Source organism: Neomonachus schauinslandi, chromosome 8 (genome assembly GCF_002201575.2).
Source record: "Neomonachus schauinslandi chromosome 8, ASM220157v2, whole genome shotgun sequence".
NCBI classification, from domain to species: Eukaryota; Metazoa; Chordata; class Mammalia; order Carnivora; family Phocidae; genus Neomonachus; species Neomonachus schauinslandi.
The window spans coordinates 4,137,191-4,157,719 of NC_058410.1; the positions used below are offsets into that span (position 1 = coordinate 4,137,191).

Sequence of the window (20,529 nt, forward strand, 5' to 3'; positions counted from 1 at the left end):
TATGAAGATGGTTAGTTTCAAACAAAAACCTAAAAGAATTGCTTAAACAGATGTATACTGAATCAAGGCAATGCCATGTATTCTGAAAGAGGTCTCAGATATCATTTACTTTGTTTATTGAATGCGCTCATTTAATTTTTTACACGAGAAATGTGAACGCTGGGGTAGTTTCGATTTTAGCACAGCTAAGATATGTGTGAGCTAATCTTGGAACTAAGTTTTCCTAATTGATACATGTAAAAAAAAAGTTAATTGAATTGCTGGAAGTAAGAATATATAGCTGTAGATAGAGATTGCAATGAATATTTTCTGTCGCTTTTTAATGTTTCTTTATTTTCCCCAATTTAAAAATTAAAATAATAATTAATTTACATATAGTAAAATTCCCCCTTTTTAGTGTAGGGTTCAGTAAGTTTTGACAAATGTATAGAGGCTTGCAACCACCACCACGATAAAGATTTTATACAGTTCCGTCACCCTAAAACATTTCCCTCTGCCTTCTTGTTGTGAACCCTTCCCCCAGCCCACAGTCCTAGGCAATTGCTGATCTGTTGTCTGTCTCTATAGTTTGCCTTTGCAAGAATGCCATATAAATGGAATCATACAGTATGTAACTTGTGGGTTTGTCTATTTTTCTTTCCAGTTTATAAGTTTTTGCTTCATTTATTTTAAACTTCTGTTTTAAGATCCAATTATGTGTGAGGGTTCTTTTTTTTTAACAAAGACCTTTTTTTTAAGAGCAGTTCTTTTTGATGTTTCAAGTTTTTATTTAAATTCTAATTAGTTAACGTGTAGTGTAATCTTGGTTTCAGGAGTAGAATTCAGTGATTCATCACTTACATATAACACCCAGTGCTCATCACAATTGCCCTCTTTAATACCTCTCATCCATCTAGCCCATTCCCCACCCTCCACCCCTCCATAAACCCTCAGTTTGTTTTCTGTAGTCAAGAGTCTCTCTTATGGTTTGCCTCCCGCTTTCTCTTTCTTCCTTTACCCTATATTCATCGTTTTTGTTTCTTAAATTCCAGATACGAGTGAAATCATATGGTATTTGTCTTTCTCTGACTGACTGATTTTACTTAGCATAATAATCTCTAGCTCCATCCATGCCATTGCTTTTTTAGAGGAGTTTTATTTTTTATTTTTATTTTTTTACAAATAAAAGTTTGTATTTACAAAATTATTTACAAAAATTACAATAATTACAGACAGTACAAATTGAGACAGTTTCTCCCATTACTGTGACAGAAGTTACCAGCCTTCACTTTCAAATGAGGGTTTTGTTATTTTGAGGTATGATGCACTTTCAGTGATCCACTGCTATTATTTAAAATGCTTTTCTAAATAATTCCAAGAGCTGATTAGTGATAGGTACATGGGTCATTTCCTTCAACTTTTATTTCCAGAACTACTATGTACAAATCCAACATAACTGGAATATAACAGGGTGGAGCGGCACTGAAATGAGTAATTTTTTTCCAACAGTAAATTTTAATTATTCTTTAAATATTCACTTAGTGGTTTAGAATTGAAACCATGATTTTTTGCTTCAAAAGGAAAGTACAGGGGCACCCGGGTGGCTCAGTCTGTTAAGCGTCTGCCTTCAGCTCAGGTTATGATCTCAGGGTCCTGGGATCGAGCCCTGCGTCCGGCTCCCTGCTCAGCAGGGAATGTGTTTCTCCCTCTCCTCCCAGCTCACTATCTCTGTCTCTGTCTCAAATAAATAAATAAATAAATAAAATCTTAAAAAAAAAAAGGAAAGTCCAGTGATTTTTAATGGGCTGCACAATTCCACTACACCCAGTATTATCTGGCTATTTTTTACAGGCTTGTAATTATTTAAGAAACAGAATTCCATAGTATTCAATTCTGTTTGTTTGTTTGTTTGTTTGTTTTTTAGAGAGGGAGTGAAGTGAGGGAAAGGGCAGAGGGAGAGAGAGAATCTTAAGCAGACTCCATGCCGAAGCAGGGCTCGATCTCACAACTCTGAGATCATGACTTGAGCCAAAATCAGAAGTCCGATGCTCAACCAACTGAGCCACTGAGGTACTCCCCCACTGTATTCAATTCTGTATGAATTTTGTCTTTTATGTTTTTTGATCAGAATCAGTACTACTGCTTGAGGAGTCTGTTGACTAAGTCTACATCATCTTCATTTTCCTTATTATGTCCAGGAAGTTCCAACAAGAAGTCATTCCTGTGATTTGGTGGTAGCATATTCATTGACATGAATTTGACTGCCATGGATATTGTGGAGCAAGGACATCTGGCAGTCTGCCTGCTGCAGTGCGTCCGATGGTAAATGACTGTTAACACTATTAGTGGAAGGATTGTTCATTTGACCCACTTCCCATGTCTAAATCAGTTGGATAGGGTCTCTGTAGGTCCCCTGGGACCCAGGTCAGTGGGGGACACACAGCATTACTTGCACTAATCCTATGTGCATACTTAATTATATCTTCCGAGGAGATGGTACCTTTTCTTGCTTTTTCTATTAATTTGAGTTTTTTCTTTTGTTTGGTAAACACTGTAGCCAGTATTTGTTCTGCTTCCTTTAGCATTTTTGTAGTTGCTGAATATCACTGTCACTTTTCTCCACTTCATTTTCTACAATGTGTATTTCATGATGGATTTTTCCCTGAGTGAGTGCCAATTTCATCAGTTCTTGAAATTCCCCATCTCTGTGAATTAACAACTCCAGGACCTGGTTTTCCTCATCTGATGGCAACAGCTTTTGGTTTCTTGAAATTACTAGTATTTCTATAAGCTCTCTTGACAAGACTTCCAGACCTTCCAGCACAGACAGCAGCCTCTCTGGAGTGCTGTTACCATGGGCTGCTCCAGAGCCACCTCCCGGCCGCTCCTTCTCCTTGTCTCCACTCAAAGACTGCTGCCAAGCTCCCCACGGGCCCACAGCTGGAGAGTTGGAGCAGTTTTAAATTCACTGCAAAAATTGAGTGGAAGGAACAGGGAATTCCCATGTAACCCCAGCCCCCAAACATGCACTACCTCATCCACTATCAACACCCCACACCAGAGTGCTCCACTTGTTACAATCAATAAACCTACACTGACACATCGTTATCCACCAAAGTCCATAATTTACATTAGGGCTCACTCCTGGTCTTGTACATTTTATGGGTTTGGATAAATGTATAGTGTATCCACCATAGTAATGTCATACAGAACATTTTCACGGCCGTAAAAATCATGTATTCTGACTATTCCTTCCTCTCCTTCTCTCCCAACCCCAGGGAACCACTGATCTTTATATTGTCTCCATAGTTTTGTCTTTTCCATGGTGTCATATAGTTGGAGTCCCATGATATGCAACTGTTTCAGGTTGGCTTCTGTCACTTAGCAATATCCATTTAACGTTCCTCCATGTCTTTTCATGTTTTGCTTGATATCTCATGTCTTGTCATTGCTTAATAATATTCCACTGTCTGGATGCACCACAGTTTGTCTCTCAGTTTACCTCTGAGGGACATCTGGGCTACTTCTAATCGGCAATTATGAACAAAGCAGCTATAAATATCCATAGGTAGGTGTTTGTGTGGCTATATGTTTTTAACTCATTTGGAGAAATATCAGGAGCATGAATATTGGATAGTATAGTGAGAGTATGCTTTGTTTAGTAAGAAACTGGCAATCTTTTTTCCAAAGTGGCTGTGTTATTTTGCATTTTCATTCTAATAGGTATGGAATGGTATCTCACTGTTGTTTTAAAATTGTAATTTCTGAATGACCTGGGACTTAAACATCTGTTCATAAGCTTTTGTGTATTAACTTTGTATCCTGTAACCTTGTTATAATTACTTAACAGTTCTAGAAGTTTTTTTTTTTCTTTTGTTGGTTGATTCTTTTGGATTTTTTATATAGGTAATTATATCATCTGAGAACAGAGACATTTTTATTTATTCCTTCTTAATCTGTCTACATTTTATTTCATTTTCTTGTTTTCTTGTATCAGCTATGACTTCCAGTATGATGCTGAAAAGAAGTGGGGAGAGTGGATATCCTAGCCTTGTACCTGATCTTAATGGGAAAGCTCCAACTTTCACGTCATTAAGTATGACACTAGCTGTAGCTTTTCTATAGGTGTTCTTTATCTATTTGAGGAAGTTCCCTTCTACTCCTAGTTTGCTAAGAGGTTTTGCTTTTTTGTTCATTTGTTTGTTTGTTTTTATTTTTTATGAATGGGTTTTGGATTTTGTCAAATGCTTTTCCTGCATCTATAGATATGATCTTGTGATTTTCTTCTTTTTCAGCTTGTTGATGTGATGACTTACATTAATTAATTTTCAAATGTTAAACTTGCATATTTGGAATAAATCCCATTTGGTTGAGGTGTATAATTCTTTTTAGACATTGTAGGATTTGTTTTGCTATATTTGTTTAAGGATTTTGCATCTATGTTCATGAGAGATGTTAGTCTGTGTCTTCCTTTTCCAGTAATGTTTCTGCCTGGTTTTCTTATCAGGGTAATGCTGGGCTCATACAGTGAGTTAAGGATATTCCTCTGCTTCTATCTTCTAGAAAAGACTATAGAGAATTGGTATAATTTCTTTCTTAAATGTGTGGTAGGATTCACTAGTGATCTACATGGGCCTGGTGCGTCAATGTTTTTTTATGACACCTGTTCAAATAGTCTATTTCTTCTTGTGTGAGTTTTGGCAGATTTTGTCTTGCAAATAATTGGTCTATTTCATCTATGTTATCAAACTTGTGGGCATAGAGGTGTTTATAATATTCCTTTGTTATCCTTTTCATGTCCATATGATTTGTATTGATGCATTTCTTTCATTTCTGATATTAGTAATTGTGTTTTTTCTCCCCCCCCCATTTTTTCCCCTTAGCTAGCTGGCTTATCAATTTTATTGATCTTTTCCAAAAATGAGTTTGAGTTTTGTTGATTTTCTCTATTGATTTCTTGTTTTCAATTTCCTTGATTTCTGCTCTAATTTTTATTATTTTTTATGCTAACATTGGATTTAATTTGCTCTTTTTTCTCAAGTTGCTTAAGGTTAAAGCTTACATTTTTGGTTATAGATCTTCCTTCTTTTCAAATATATGCATTCAATAGTTCAAGCTCCCCTCCACTGTTTGTGCTGTATTCTACAAATTTTGAAAAGTTGTATTTCTGCTTTCATTTTAGTTAAAAAATGCTTTAATCTTGCTCATGATTTTTTCTTTACCCTATGTGTTATGTAGAAGTGTGGTGTTTAATCTCCATGTATTTAGGGATTCCCTTTCTCTGATTGATTTCTAGTTTAATTCTAATATGGTCTGATAGCAGATGTGGTGTGATTTTAATCCTTGTATGTTTTATGGCCCAGAATGTGGTCTATCTTAGTGAATGTCCCAGTGGGGCCGAGTAGAATGTGTATGCTGAAGTTGTTGGATGAAATAGTCTATAGCTATCAAGTGTATCCAGTTGACGAAGGGCGCTATTGAGTTCAACTCTGTCCTTACTGACTTTCTGCTTCTGGGTCAGTCCATTTCTGATAGAATAGAGTTCAAGTCTCACATATAATAGTGCAGTCTTCTATTTCTCTTTGCAGTTTTATCAACTTTTGCCTCACATATTTTTATGCTCTGTTATTAGGCACACACAGGTTAAAGATTATTATATATTTTTGGAGGATTAACTCCTTTATCATTATGTAATGCCCTCTTTATTCATGTTAACCTTGCTGTGAAGTCTGTTCTGTGTAAAATTAATATACCTACTCCTCCTTTCTTTTGATTAGTGTCAGCATGGTATATCTCTCTCCAACCCTTTACTTTTAATCTATATGTGTTTATATTTAAAATGGGTTTCTTGTAGACAAGTCTGATGATCTCTGTATTTCAGTTGGCGAATTTAGACCACTGACATTTAAAGATGATTATTGGTATAGTTGGATTAACATCTACCACATTTGTTACTGTTTTCCATTCTTTGCCCTTTTTCTTTGTTCCTATTTTTTTCTTCCACTTTTTTTGCCTTTTGTGATTTTAATTCAGCATTTTATATGATTAGCTTTTCCCCTCTTTCTTAGCAGTTATACTTTTTTTGTAACTATTGTTGGTAGTTGCTCTAGACTTTGCATATACATTTACAACTAATACAAATCTGCTTTCAAATAACACTAAACTGCTTCTTGGGTAGTGCAAATACCTTAAAAGAGCAAAATAATCCTAATCTGTCCCTCTCATTTCTTGTATAATTTCTATCAGTTTCACATAGCTGCATTAAAGTAATCCATTTTCTGTTTACTTAAAATAAGAAGAAAACAAATAGGAGGGTTATAAAATGTCTACACACCCTTATTTTGTCTCTAAATATTTTACTTGTAGCCTAAAAGAACTGGACTGCGGATTATAATTTTCTATCCTTTTTTTCCCTTGGCTCAGAGATACTAGTGGGCAATGATTTTGCAAATTCTTCTCTTAAATATTCTTAACCTCAGAGTACTGGTAAATGTGAATAAAGGCTCACTGATGTTTTTCCTTGAATTAACTAAAACATTTAAGTTTATTAAAAATTACCAGGAGACCCATTTATTTTCTAAATAAACATTCAGAGAATTCAGGCAAATCTTGGAACGCTCTCCATTTAACTAGGCAAAGTTTGGTTTTAGGGTGCTTTCATTCTTTTTGACTTCCTGTCTTAAAATAGTAAGTGGGTGAGCTGCTACACAACTCCAGGGAATGTCATTCAAAGAGACTGCAGGGTGCATGGTGCTTCCCATATTTATGCAATGTGGTGGCCTTGTGTGGGAAATAATGTGTACATGCACGGAAAAGGTGTTCCTTAATTCCGTCTTCCCTTAACTACAGTCAGTGTTGTGAGGGTAAAAAGGAAGAGAAAGTGTTGGAAAATCATTGTGGATTGTGTTCTATTTGCGTGCATTGGAATCCCGCAAAAAGAATGTTTCACTAAATAAGTTTGGAGTTCGTCTTCAATCTTTTATTTATTTCTCTCATCTTTTCCAGGCAATCCTCAGGAAGATGAATGGTGTTGATTTAATTATCTTTTAAGCTGCTCTAGACCATAACTGCATGCATCTTTATTTCTGTGAGTGAATGATTGAACAGTTCTATTACTGAAACTATTAGATTTGGAGAGTTTATTGATTTGAAGTCCTGGAACAAAAATGGTCAATACACTGGTTTGGTACTTTAGCTCATTTAGATTCAAAAATTCCTAGAGATAGTGGAGACTGAGCTTCTGCTTTTGAATTAAAGATTACAATGGCTAAGCAATTTCAAAAAGCCTGAGCTTTCCCTTCATGGACTTCAGAAGATAATGTTAGAAGATCAATCTGTGCATGTGATTATAAACACACATCAGCCTTTGACATCAAGTCTGTGAAATGAGTATGTCTAGCCTGATATAATCTAGGTCTTGAGAAATGGTGCCTTATGGTAATTGATTCCTTTACTTGAATCATCTTGGTAATATTTTACTCGGCCTAATAAAGTTGGTGTATTCTCTGGGTAGATTTAAAATTGATCATCCAACCATCATTAGTAGAAAGAATTGACGAATTTTTAAAAAATCAATCAACACTTACTGAATTTCTACAAAGAAGCAGAGAACTATTGTGAGAATCATCTGGCTTTTGCTGAAAATCAGGTTATATTTACAAATTATTTTGAAAGATTTAAAGTAGAATTAAATTGGAATTGCTTATTTCCATCCAAAATGGAAACGACTTTCGGCTTGGCAGCACTGGACTCCTGGCCCTTGTGTTTAGGAAATGTACCAAGTCAAACCGAGTGGAGATGGAGCAGAACAGAATGCACAGCTGGAGAAGACCCAAGTAGAATGAGTGTTATCAGTCTTTCATTTATGGAGCTCTGGCGGTCTGAATTCCTCTAAGTGCTGGATGAAATTTTGGCCATTTTAACACCGCCTACATGCCAGTAGGTTGCAGTGGTCCAGCTGGCAGACTCGAACACTTAGGTTGGTTAGTGTATAATCTTGCAGGTCCGCAATGATTCAGAGACCACCTCAGGAGCTGGTTAAGAATACAAGTGCAATCGGCAGACCTGTTTTGGTGTACAGATATCCTAACAGAGACTTGGAGGGGTCAAGTAAGGGCTCTATGTTGGTATTGGTCATTTTCAATAATTTGGGAAACTGCTAATTATATAGGGAGGGACGTGGGCTTTTTTTCAGAAATTTAAACCTCCCCAGGAAAAACAGGATTGTTTCATTTACCATTAAGTATCCTTGAGAAGAGGTGGCAAATAGGGATTTGCCTCACAAAACTGTGATTTTTGTCTAGGAAAATAAGCTGCCTGAAGGTGAAGACACAATTTCTGTACCTGCTATTAACTCAAGGCTTTCTGGTTGATAAAATTAGTCATATCTGATACCAAATGTTGCCTTTGAGTACATGTTGAGTAGGGCCTGCATGAGGAGACAAATGTGAGAGCAAATGTTATTTCTTTGATGTGTTTGTGTAAGGAAATCTGGGGGGAAGATGTGAATGGGATTTTTTTAGAGCAGAGGAAAAAATGAGTCTTGGTAGGTCCTGGCTGTCATATCAAAATCTCGTTTCCTTATTTCTTGAGCTGATTTACTGAGACTTACATCACTTGATGTGCCCAGTTTCTTCCCCAACATACATTTTCAAGGCCAAGTTCATTGTTTTTGAGATTATCTCAAAATGTGATACTCTCTTAACAGTGCCCTGACATTCCTAACAGAAAAGAGCCAAAAAAAAAAAAAAAAAAAAGAGAGAGAGAGAGAGAGAGAGAAATCCTTTGCTGATCTTGGGGTATTTGCTTTCTTGTGAGAAGACTAGAGAAGTAGGTGTCTAGTAATGGTGGGGGGGGGGCAACAGTAATCTCAGCTGAAGTGCTGGTGTTATACAGAATGCAAGATAACCAAAGCCACCTGAGACAGGTGTGTGTTGGTTTAACTTTGTTACCAGTTCCAGTTCTCTCTTTGTTTACTCCCAGAGGGATATGATTTATCAATTCTAAGCAAATGGTTCCTTAGGAAAAAATGTATTTCATTTAAATGAATAACTGATATGCTTAAAACTTCATAAACAGTGGCATGAAATCCACTAACTTTGGATTTCTGAACAATTGTTTTCAGATTGAGCAGAAGCTCATTTGTCAAGATCTTTCTTCATAGTGTAAATGAATGCTCCTAATAGAATGCATGAGATATGATTGTAAAAGCTTCCTGACAGCTAGTACTGCCGGGGAGAACTACCCTGTTTAGGGATGCTGCTAAGGTAGGCATGTGGCACTCGACACGGTTCAGAACACATGCTATATTGGCAAACAATGTTCCTCTATGTAGTTTGTGCAAGGATGCCCCAAATCATTTAATTAACAAGAATATAGACAAATAAAGGGATGCATGTAGACATATATACATAAATACCTATCACCAATTCTATCTTTTAAAAAAAGATTTATTTATTCATTTTGAGAGAGAAGGGGGGGAAGGAGCAGAGGCTGAGGGAGAGAATCTCGGGCACTCTGTGCTGAGTGTGGAGTCCAACGCGGGGCTTGATCCCACGATCCTGAGATCATGACCCAGCCGAAATCAACAGTCAGATGCTCAACTAACTGAGCCACCCAGGAGCCCCCACTAATTCTATTTTTTGATGTGAAAAGTAAGGAATTTGCCAGGTAATTTCACCGTCCAGTGTTCAAATCTCTTTCTGTTGCATTCTAGATGTTTATGCCCTTGGGTTCCAGTCTTGATTCTTTTACAGTTTGTTACTAGTTAAAAAAAAATCCAGTCTTGTGTAAAGATCTATGCTGGGACAGGTGTTTGGTGTAATTCTGAAGGCTCGAAGAACCTACATGAGTTCTGTCATCTTCTGGATTAATGGTTGCTGCACATCTACATGAGAATATGTGTGTATAACATCAAGAAACGTATTGCCTAAAAGACAATAAATCCCAATCTCTTGAGCTAACATTTTTTGAGCCTACATAATGGACAATTTATGATTTTTTTCAGTCATTGTCCAAGCAGAGAAACAGAAGCTATGTTAGATACATCAAATGGAGGGAGATTTAATGTAGAAAATCAATTACAAAAAGGTTAGGGGGTCTGGAGAGGCAGAGTGGAGGTGTGAACGAGGTTACGGCCTGTAACCTGGAGAGCTGGTTCCCCCATGGCTCCGTAGGAACCACATTTCTGCCCATAAGCAGAAACCCCTTTGATGCAGCCCAGCTGGTGCTATATGCCCCCCAGGGAAGTAAGACTTCTAAACCAGTAAGGCCCTGCATTCTGGCCCTGTGGAGGGAACCTGTGGTAGTCAGAATTATCATGGGGTGCCCACCCTGTAGGAGCCCCTCCTCTTCATTGTGGGTGGACCTGTGCATGATGAGGTTGCATTATATGACAAAGGTGAAGGGACTTTTGCTTAAGTAATCAAAGGGCCTAATCAACAGACTCTGAGTTAATCAAAAGCCTATGGGTGGGCCTGGCCTTATCAGGTGAGTCCTTTCAAGAGTTTGGGAGGCAGAACTGTTGTCTCCTGTTGGCTTTGAAGATGCAAGTCACCATGAGTCTTACAGATTCAAGGAAATAAACTCTGCCAATAAATGTCATGAACTTGGAAGAGCAGGGACTGTGAGTTTCAGAGGAGAACCCAGCCCCAGCCCACACTTTGCAGCCTTATGAGACCCTGAACAGAGGATCCAGCTAAGATGACCCACAGAAACTGTGATATCAGAAATGTGTGCCATTTAAACCTGCTAAGTTTGTAGCCCCTTGCTATGCAGCAATAGGACACTAACAAGACCCATACGTGGGTTGTTGAGTGAAAGAATTGATCACATCTTTGAGTGTGATTTTCTAAACTTGCACAGTGTGTTTCCCAGTTAGTGTACTGAATCTTCAATAGGCCATTCCAAATTTCTACAAGACAAACAGCTTCTGGATGTGGCAAAAGCAATGAATTCTGTGGGTGGGAGCCCGTTGTAACACTTTTCCTCCTGAAAATAAAAGGGGGTTCTTGGTAGATGCTGTGTATTGTGGAATACACTGGCAGTGAGAAGATCATCCAGCAAGCCTGGGATGGTGGTTCTGGCAGAAGCACTTTGGGTGAGGAAGGCACGTTCATATCCAGGTTAAGTGTCTACTCTGATAAGGACAAAACCTGAAGGAAGGCTTCAGGATAACCAAGAGGGCACAAGTGGCTGGCTGCTCCTCCGAGGGATGATGCCATGCCGGGGGCTCGGGTGGCCTCCACTATTGGCAGGTTGGGCAATCAGTTGAGTCTCTAACTGGATAAGCCTCCGTGAGGGGAAGTCCAGGTTGACAAAGTCCTGCATAGCTCCCATTCCTGCCACCCTGGCCATTTTCTACATGAGCCTCTGCAAACACCAGGGGGGATGAGGAAATGCGTGGCACGAACAGAACACCACTCTGTCCACCTGATTTCTGAGGGCCTCCTCGTTAGTGGGTGCAGTTGGGTGAGTGTCTGCACAAAGCCTTCATACATTATACCCATCCTGAGGGTCCATCTACAGGTTTTTTCCCCGGAAGTTCTGGTCATCTGGATTTCCATCTTTTATTCCAAGTTTCTGCTCACTGGGCCAAAATGTTAGTTGTTCACTATGACTCAGCATAGATCCACATCCGGCCAGTTTTTAGTCCAGACAAATTGGAAACCAGATGGGCTATTTGCAGTGCTACCTGGGGGATTTCCTTTCAGTGCCGTTCCTCAGTGCCGTCCCTATGTGGGCCCACAGTCCTGCAGCAGCGTAACAGGCCACGGAGTATCACCGGCAATCCAGGCTCAGGTTTTTACTTCCTTTGTAAACTGGTCATCGGGAACCTCTGTGAGTCTCTGAGTGGAGGTGAAGTGAAAACAGGCAATACACAAGAAAAAGTGCCATCAAAGGATGAGCTGCCTGCTCCTGCAACATACTCATGTCTTCAGGAGCCACCACTGTCTGTTCTTGGGCACACATCTGTCTACTTGAAGTGACCGGCTATCCCTCTGTGGGACCGTGCATCATTCACACCAGACCACACTCTCCCCAACCTGTCCCAGCCGATGAGTGGGCATGGTGAAGGTCCTCGAACCAGAATCTTCCCATTCAATGTAGAGGGAGTGAGCTGGAGCCCCAACATTCCCATTTGATGTGGGACTCCTCTAATGTTAGCTGTCGCTCTGGCCTCACCTGCTGGGAGATCAGGAATTTCCCATTTCAGGCTCTTCTCACCTAGTCCTTTCCTCCTCCTTCTCCTTCTCCAAGATGTGCTCTGAAGGGTGGCCACCGGTCTGACTCCCTCCCTTTCACTCATCACGGGCTTTCCCCAGCAAACTTCTCCACCACCCATCCTCTCCCAATTTCTGATTCCCAGAGAACGGACACTGACACATTCACTGGGCAGCCTCATTGTGTCCATTAATAACTGTTATCCAAATGTTCCGAGGGAATGAAGAAACACATTCAATGGTGCTTAAAAAGTTCCATTGATCGTTTTCCCTTTGTTTTTGGTATATTGCTTTCTCTGTTCGGATTTCAGAGTAATCCCTAACAAGTGTATCGAGAGCCTGTGTGCATAGACAACGATTGCAGAGGAACGGGCTTCCATCTAGAGGCACTGGGCGAGGAAGCAGCTGTTGGGTCATGTAGGCAGGGTGTGGGGAGCCTCAGGGTGTGGCCAGCAGCTTTCCCCAGACAGCAATCCTACCATAGCCTGTCTATGGGGCATAGAAACCCACAGCTGGCATTTGGGGAGCTTGTCAGGGAAAGGTTTGGAAGTCTCCACAGTTCAATTAAGGACTTAATCTCACTGTTTGCAACCTCTTTCCTCCCCCAGGCCTCTGCTATATCTTGTTTCTCAAATCCCTATCCCCTAGGTTGAGTTTTTCCAGAAAATAAGCCTCCAGTTCTGTGGATTGGAGTTTGTGGGTGGTGCTTTGTGTGGGAGGGGGAGCCAGAAATCCGTCCCCTCCGTGTGGAGACAATGCTGGTCCTCTGGCTTGCAGCCCACACCCAGCCCCAGCTCCCTCATGCCCTGTTCAGATGTTTCTGGGACTCTAAGCCAGCTTCTAGCCCTTCACTTCCTGAAGACCTTTTATAGTCCAGTGAGTTACGCCAACCTGTTGTTTCCATCTAGTTTTCTCTGTTGTTTGGGTTGATGCCTCTTAGAGAAAGAACGTGACTATTGGACATTATTTTGCACTCAGCCATGTATTTGCAACGTTCTGGAAGGAGAGGGGGCATGCATGTGTGTTGCATCCACTATTTGAAGACTGGAAGCTGATATTTAGTTTCCACCAGTGATTTTTGGTATTTTTTCCCCTCCTTCTCCTCAACATCGCTAATGAAACCACTTCTGTGCATTTATATCATGCACTGTACTGTCCTCTAGAGAGCGGCTCATCTTGTACACCCCACTCAATTACTCCTGGAATGATCAGGGGCCAGATTTTGTAGTCTTAACTCTGCATGGAGCCTTCACATCGTAGAGGAACAAAAAAAAATTGTAAAGAAAGAAAGATAGTACCATGGTTGGGTAAATCTGAGTTTATGTTGCAATTCTCTCAAGAAAAGTTTATATTCAAATTAAGTGCTTAAGTTCGTATATGTTAATCATTATACTTATGTGATATATATGAGCACAATGTGTGTATATGAGAGAGAGAGAGAGCAAAATGCAGGATATATTCCAGTGATATTCTGATTTGTTCTGACTCACTAAAATTGACTTTGATTTCAAAGCCATGTAGTTACTTATATAGATCACATGCATGCATAATCTTATACTTGAATATTTGAATATGACTTCATCAGAAGTTCATAAAGTTTAAAGTTTAATTTAAGAGCACTGGGAATGGGAGGGTTTTCTATGAATAAAATTTCATGTTTTTAAATCTTAAATGGGCAGTGGGAACTTTCTTTTATTGAACAGAGATCATAATTTTCAATCTACTTTTAGTGAGAGGTTTTCTCTTCTCCTTTCCCTCCAGAATGATATCTCTAGAATTCTACAACTAGAAATCTCTTATAAAATGTCTCTTACTGGAGATAATTTTAAATTACCCTTGTAAATAATCCCAGGTTATTTGGTCAGTATTTTTATCTGATTTGTTTTTTTCAAACTTCTTACAGTAGATTTATTGAGAATCTGGTCATCTACAGTACATATTCCTAAATTTGGACTACCCTAAATATTATATGGAACTTAATAGTTTTTGCAAGACTAAAATTTTCAGTTCGTTATGTATTAGCCTATTTGAGAGTGTTCGGAATGCAGAAATACTCAACCTCTCTCTGATGCTTATGCTGTGGGACATATTTCCATAATCTCAGCACCAGAGGTACAATTTAAACTTGCATAGAGGTTAATATTATAGGGCTCTTGGGCCGTGAAGCTGACAGCTTCTCCCACACTTGAATTCTGATTTTTCTTCGGGAGGACCTTACATTTTCATTAACAGTTGATGCATATTTTACAGATGTAAGTGAGCAGCCTCAGGCAGTTGCAGAGAAAAATGGTTCTTTTCTGATTTCATCTTGTCTTCCTGTTCATTTCTACAAAGTTTCCCATTTAGTCTAGACGTAATTCTGCCACAGAGCAATGCTGAGTGCTAAGTGAAGTCCAACAGTCATGTGCTTTCTCTAAGATGCCATGAAAACTCTGTATATAGGATTGGCCGAAAGTTTTTAGAGAAACTAAATCCTCAGCTGAGTATTTCACCAGCTGAATTCCTTAAAGGGCAATAAAAACTATAATTAAACATAAAATTGGGGAGCAGTTTAAATAATACTGTATGTAATCTTGCACAAAAACACCATACTTACATTCCTATTCTTAGAACCCCCTTTGTTAACAAAATGTTTTATCTAAGTGTGGTTGGCAATGTCACATTAGTTTCAGGTGTACAAGATAGTGAGGCAACTTCTCTATGCTATGATACGCTGTGCTCGATGCAAGCGTAGCTACCATCTGTCACCATACAACAGGATTACAACATAAGTGACTCTATTCCTTATGTTGTGCCTTTTATTCCCATGCCTTATTCATTTCGTAAATAGAATCTTGTATCTTCCTACTCCCTTTCACCCCCTTTGCCTATTCCCCTCACCTCCTCTTCCCTCTGGCAACCATCAGTTTGTTCTCTGTATTTACAAGTCTGATTCTGCTTTCTGTTTGTTTATTTATTAATTTGTTTTTTTCTTTAGATGTCATGTACGAGTGAAATCATATAGTATTTGTCTTTCTCAGTGTGACTTATTTCACTTAGCGTAATACCTCTAGGTCCATCCATGTTGTCACAAATGGCAAGATCTCACCTTTTTTTTGGCAGCATCATATATAATATACAACACATCTTTCTCCATTTATCTGTTAGCGAACACTTAGGTTGCTTCCATATCTTGGCTATTGTAAATAATATTGCAATAAACATAGGGGTGCATATCTCTTTTCAAATTAGTGTTTTCATTTTCTTTGGGTAACTACCCAGTGGTGGAATTATTGGATCATATGGTATTTTTATTTCTAATTTTTTTGAGGATCCTCCATGCTGTTTCCCACAGTGGCTGCACCAATTTACATTCCCACCAACAGTGCAAGAGGGTTTCTTTTTCTCCACATCCTTGCCAACACTTGTTATTTCTTGTATTTCTGATTTTAGCCTTTCTGATAGGTGTCAGGTGATATCTCATTGTTGTTTTGATTTGCATTTCCCTGATGATAAGTGACGTTAAGCATATTTTTATGTGTCTATTGGCTATCTGGATATCTTCTTTGGAAAAATTTCTCTTCAAGTCCTCTGCCCATTTTTAAATTAGATTGTTTGTGGGTTTTTTTCTGGGGGGGGGTGTTGAGTTGTATACATTCTTTATATATTTTGGGTATTAATCCCTTATCAGCTATATCATTTGCAAATATCTTCTCCTACTCAGTAGGTTGCCTTTTTGTTCCGTTGATTGCTTCCTTCACTGTGCAAAAGGTTTTTATTTTGATGTATTTCCATTAATTTATTTTTGCTTTTGTTTCCCTTGCCTTAGGAAGCATATCTAGAAAAATGTTGCTGTGGCCAATGTCAGAGAGATTACCGCCTGTGCTCTCTTCTAGGATTTTTATGGTTTCATGTCTCACATTTAGGTTTTTAATCCATTTTAAGTTTATTTTGGTCTATGGTGTTAGGAAGTGGTCCAGTTTCTTTCTTTCTTTCTTTCTTTTTGCATATAGCTGTTTAGTTTTCCCAACACCATTTATTGAAGAGACTGTCTTTTTCAGTTATATATATATTCTTGCCTCCTTTGTCATATATTAATTGACCATATAAGTGTGAGGTTTTTTTTTTTGAGCTTGCATATATATCTTACTGCTTCATATATCTTATTGCTTCTGTTTCTCTGGAAAATACTAATACCGTATTAGACTTGGTTTTCATCCTGATTCTTGAAAAATCCTGAAAATGATTACAAAATTAAATGACACAAAAATTTTTTGAGTCATAGAAACTTAGTGTTCCGAGAGTATTTATTTATCATGCATGCATGCATTCATTCATTCATCCAAAGATGTTTAGTGTGTGTGTAAGATGTGCCTAATTGCTGTAAGGGAAGGAACATACCACACAAAGTCCCCATACGGCGAAGACTGCCCCTCCTAGGATAATCCTAATTTTAGCATCTACCCATATGCAGATAGTCAACTCTCATGGAGAATAGCACCATCAAAATACTCCTTTATTGATCCCAAGGCATTTCTGACATGAATTTTTTCTATCCTGGTCAACCTCATCTGGGCATACTCCAGCTAAGCAATGTTCTTTTTAACATCAAACTGAGTGCTCAGGGTGAGTGCTGAGCTGTGCTAAGGACAGAGAGTGCAATAGATCTTAAGTTTCCAGCACTATGTTCTGCACAATCTAAAATCCATGCTGATTTAAAAAATAGCTTTAAATACTTGCCCAGTGAAGGAAATTCATGTTTATAGATTTACCATTATACAGTTAACTAATTACTCTTTTTGGAAATTTAGGTTTTTAGTCAAATTTAAAATATTATAAAACTTTGTGATATAGTTATGTATGAAAATTATTTTGGCATTGTGTTAAATCATTATTCTATTTTGGTTATAGTTAATACATTTCAAATGTAAAATCATCTGATCGGTAACATGGATACACCTCATTCAAGTTTTCTTTGAATTCTCAGTAGAGTTTTATAACTTTATTCATATAGGTCTTATAAAAGTCTTCTTAAGTTTATCCACTTTATTTTGTGATGCCAATTTTGAATGCTACCATTTCCATTCATTTTTCTAAATAATTATTCTGGTGGAAAGGGATACAACTGAATAAATGAAAGAATGAAGAATGATTTTAAAAAATCAATCATATGTGCTGGAGACAGGATATTCTACTACCTTTTACTTAAAAATTGAGATATATTTTTCATACAATAAATGTGGAAATCTTAAGTATACAGCTCAAAGGATATTTACTCATGTGTATACTATACAGATAGATACAGAATATTTCCAATGCCCAGAATGCTCCTTAATGCAGCATCCCAGGCAATGTCCCTGCTAAAGGTAATCACTATTCTGATTCTAACGCCAATGATTTGTTTTGCCTGCTTTTAATTACATATGATGGGACCATAAAGGGGGACACCTGGGTGGCTCAGTTGGTTAAGCATCTGCCTTCAGCTCAGGTCATGATCCCAGGGTCCTGGGATCGAGTCCTGCATCGGGCTCCCTGCGCAGTGGGGAGCCTGCTTCTCCCTCTCCTTCTGCCTGCCTCTCCCCCCTGCTTGTGCTCTCTCTCTCTCTCTCTGACAAATAAATAAATAAAATCTTTAAAAAATAATGGGACCATAAAGGATGTAGCCTATCCTCTGTAACTTCTTTCACTCAGCATTTTGACCATGAGATCCATCCATGTTGTGTGAATTCATAGTGCATTGTTTTTCACTGCTGGAATCACATTCCTGGAATAAATTTCAGTAGGCCATGATATTATCTTTTTTTATATGTTGTTGGATTTGAATTGCTAACATATTGTTTGAGATATCTGTGTTTGTGTTAGAGGGATAAACTATCTTGTAATTTTCTTCTCCTGTAAATCCTCATAACCTTTTGGTGGCAAGGTTATGCTGGCTTCTAGAATGAGTTGCAAATTGTTCCCCATTTTTGTAATCTCTGAAAGAGGTTGTGTAAGTGATTGGACAAGTTTATACATTGGGCTGTACTCACCACAAGAATAGCTGCCATCTGTCACCACACAGCACTATTACAGTATCATTGACCATATTCCCTGTGCTGTGCCTTTCATGCCTGTGACTTATTCATTCCATAACTGGAAGCCTGTGTCTCCCACTCCTCTTCACCCACCTTGTCTATTCTCCACCCCCCTCACTTATGGCTGCCATCAGTTGGTTCTCTGTATTTGTAGGTCTGATTCTACTTCTTGTTTGTTTATTCATTTGTTTAACTTTTTTTTAAATGAGCCAGATAGCATGTGTTTTGGTAAATGTCTCATGGTATGAGTGTGAATTGCATAGTTGTTGGTTCATACAGGCAAGTTTGATAATCATGCTGTTCAAATCCTGTATCCCGTCAGTGATTTTAGGCGTATATCATATCATATCAGCTACTGAGAGAATTGTGCTTAATTCTCACACCATGGCTATAGATCTATTAATCTCTGTTTTTAACCTCTATGAAAATAATTCCTCTTCTGTGTGCCATTGTTGCCATATATTATGTTCCCCACCTCCTTTCTTAATTTTAAATACAATAGGTTCCATGTTGAATCTCTCGTATCTTTTATGTTATTTATTACTTATGTTTATTTTTATTTCTATAATCAATTACTACATGTGTTATATCCAATAGAATTATGACAAATGGCAATGATGAGCTGAGGTATACTTAGTTTGGGTGTGTCTGTGTAACTGTTCCATTAATAGGCTTGTACTGTTTAACTTTTAAAAAGGATGATGGGTATTGATATATTTATTTTTATTGTTTTTAGGACATATCCTATTATTTCTATTTTTACATGTAACTGTTATTTTAATGAGGGATGAATATTAGATTTCATTGCATCTGTTAGAATGTTCATAATGATTTAGGACAGTAATTTAGTATTAAGTTTAACCTATTTTTGCAATTTGGATTCCCCCTACTCAGCTTTGATACTGTTATATTGAAAAATTGTAGCATTTTGTTTTTTAGTGTTTTACTTGAAAAAAATTGCTCCAATATTGCTAAGAGTTTGGACTATGGTTTTTTTAATGTGCTATTTTTAGTCAAGTTTTGCTAAAAGAGTTTTCATTAGGTAAAGGTATATTTTGGATCAAATTTTATGTATGTTGGAGCTACCACTTTTAAAGCTCAAGAAAAATTGTTAATAAAAATTGTTGGTAAAACTCTTTGAAATTAAAAATATTTTAAAGATAATTATTTAGTAATATTAGATATGTGTTACATGATTATTGACTTTTCCAAGTGTTCTTTCATTTTAAATCATCCTTTTATTTTATGGCAGTTTTCTATTTATAAAACATTATGAGGATACCACAGAGTTGCTGTATATCCCACACCCAGTTTTTCCTATTATTTTTTTGTTAAAGATTTTTATTTATTCATTTGAGACACAGAGATACACACACACAGAGAGCCAGAGAGCACAAGCAAGGGGAGAGGCAGAGGGAGAGGGAGAAGCAGGCTCCCCGCTGAGCCAGGAGCATGACATGGGGCTCGATCCCAGGACCCTGGGATCATGACCTGAGCCAAAGGCAGACACCGAATCATGTGAGCCACCCAGGCGCCCCCAGTTTTTCCCATTATTAACATTTTATATTAGTATGGTATATTTGCTATACTTAATAGACAATATTGGTACACTTATTAACGGAGTCTATATTTTATTCTGAGTTTCTTAGTTTTTACTTCCTGTCCTTTTTCTTTCTCAGGGTCCCATCCAGGTCCCATCAAGGTGTTGACAGGGCCACGCTTCCTCTACAGGCTGTCGGACAGAGTCCTTCCTTGCCTCTCCCTGGATTCTGGTGTTGCAGGGAATTCCTGCCTTTCCTTGGCCTGTAAATGCTTCGCTCCAATCTCTGACTTCATCCTGTCTGCCGTCACCTTTTCCCTGTGTCTCGTCACATCCTCTGTGCTTTGCACAGGTCTGTCTCTGTGTCTACTCTCCTCTTTTTATAAGAACATTAATCATAATGGATTAAGGGCCCACTCTACTCCGCCATGACCTCCGCTTAACTAATTACCTCTGCAAACCCCTTATTTCTGGGTTCTGGGATGGTCATGAGTTTGCAGTGGAGGGCACCTTACCAAGCTCTTGGCTGTGACTGTTTCTTAGCCTTTCTTTGTTTTTGATGACCTTGGCAGTTTTGAATAGTCCTGGTCAAGTATTTCATAGAACGTTTGCTAATTAGGATCTGTATCATGTTTTTCTCATGACTAGACTGTGGTTATGTGTCTTTGTGGGGAGGACCACAGAGGTGAAGTACAATTTTCATCACTACTCACATACCAACATGATTTATCACTAT

At 38.2% G+C, this 20,529-nt stretch overlaps 1 pseudogene; it reads right to left on the bottom strand.

Moving 5' to 3' along the window:
• Nucleotides 1-2,090: 2,090 nt before the first annotated feature.
• LOC110583160 lies at nucleotides 2,091-3,545 on the bottom strand (annotated as a pseudogene).
• Between the last annotated feature and the right edge of the window lie 16,984 nt (nucleotides 3,546-20,529).